The sequence below is a fragment of the Sinocyclocheilus rhinocerous genome, unplaced genomic scaffold, assembly GCF_001515625.1.
Source record: "Sinocyclocheilus rhinocerous isolate Xijiao unplaced genomic scaffold, SAMN03320098_v1.1 scaffold737, whole genome shotgun sequence".
Lineage (NCBI taxonomy): Eukaryota > Metazoa > Chordata > Actinopteri > Cypriniformes > Cyprinidae > Sinocyclocheilus > Sinocyclocheilus rhinocerous.
The window spans coordinates 329839-331623 of record NW_015632805.1 but is presented as its reverse complement, the minus strand read 5'-3'; the positions used below and the strand labels follow the sequence as shown (position 1 = coordinate 331623).

Genomic DNA, 1785 nt, shown 5'->3' with positions numbered 1-1785 from the left:
AACTTTTGAACGGGGTCATTTTTATAAATTCAACTATTATTTTCTCTTGTGGACTATATGTAAATGTCTTTTATGTGAAATATCTTATTCAGGTCAGTACTAAATAAAAAATAACATGCATTTTGTATGATCCCTCTTATTTTGGTAAAATAATTAACATTTTACAGATTCTGCAAGGTGTATGTAAACTTTCGACTTCAACTGTAGGCTATATATCTTTACTACTACTACTATAAATTATTTACAAAAATACTAAATAAATAATTAATAATGAATTCATCTTCAAAAATGCTCACTAATTGTGCACATTAATTTTATTTTATTAAAAATTATTTTAGTATAATTGATATACTATAATAGTTTTAGTTTATTTTAGTATTCTGAATTAGTTTTTATATTCTGCATTTTCATTATACTTTTAGAAGTTTTGTTTTTTTTGGTCTATATAGTATTTTGGTCTATATAATTTTAATTTTATTTTTTATGTAAACTTTCGACTTCAACTGTAGGCTATATATCTTTACTACTACTACTATAAATTATTTACAAAAATACTAAATAAATAATTAATAATGAATTCATCTTCAAAAATGCTCACTAATTGTGCACATTAATTTTATTTTATTAAAAATTATTTTAGTATAATTGATATACTATAATAGTTTTAGTTTTTTTTAGTATTCTGAATTAGTTTTTATATTCTGCATTTTCATTATACTTTTAGAAGTTTTGTTTTTTGTGGTCTATATAGTATTTTGGTCTATATAATTTTAATTTTATTTTTGTTTTAGTTTTAGTTTTTTTGTACTTCAACTTAAACCAAATAAAAATTAGAAATTTTGCCTTGGCAATTAGATTAAATAAACTGAATTTTTTACATTATTATTATTTTACATTTTATTTTTTTTCAGTTAACATTTATTTTATTTCAAGGCAATTATTATTATTTTTATTTTTTTTATGTATTTTGGTTTTAGTTAATGTTTTCAACAGGCTTATTATCGTTAAGTATTTTTATCAATGTACTTTTAGGAGAAAAAAAATGTATTCTTCAGTGAAACATAACTGAGATTTAATCTCATGACATCTCATGAGCACCAATCAGAAACCTCTGCGCTGCAGGAAGCATCACGTGCCCTGTTCTTTTTTCGTCCGCTCCAGCTGGCCGGTGTGTTTTTACGGGCGTTACGACAGGGCGCGGTGCTTGCTCTGGTGGGCAGGGGAATACCGAGCCGGGCCCGCTGGGCTCCGGGCCCCTGACGGCCAGCTAGACGGCTGTGGTGCACCAGCAGGAAGCATCACGTGCCCTGTTCTTTTTTCGTCCGCTCCAGCTGGCCGGTGTGTTTTTACGGGCGTTACGACAGGGCGCGGTGCTTGCTCTGGTGGGCAGGGGAATACCGAGCTGGGCCCGCTGGGCTCCGGGCCCCTGACGGCCAGCTAGACGGCTGTGGTGCACCAGTCAGCCTGCAGACTCCGCCATCGCCCGACCGCCCTGGCGGTTTATTTTAGCTCTGTCGGCTCTAATCAGTTCCAGCCGCATGTGGCGGAGGCTAAAATCACTCTGCTCAATATATATATATATATATATATACAGTTCTCACACACACACACGATCACTGGAGCCTGTTCTTTCCTCTGCGCTCTTTCTTTCTGTTACCTTAGTCACTCATCACTGTTATTATCACTCTGTTAATGATCTGAACAAACCCATAACACTATGTATTAACTGTTAACTGATCAGATTTATGGTTTTAATCTCATAGATGATAAAATAGGGGGGGGGGG

The 1785-nt window shown here is 33.4% G+C and overlaps 1 protein-coding gene across 9 annotated transcripts in view; it reads left to right on the top strand.

Moving 5' to 3' along the window:
* The window catches only part of dnm1a (dynamin 1a), a 65028-nt gene that overhangs the window by 50774 nt on the left and 12469 nt on the right, over window positions 1-1785 (top strand). The gene's annotated exons all lie outside the window — the stretch shown is intronic.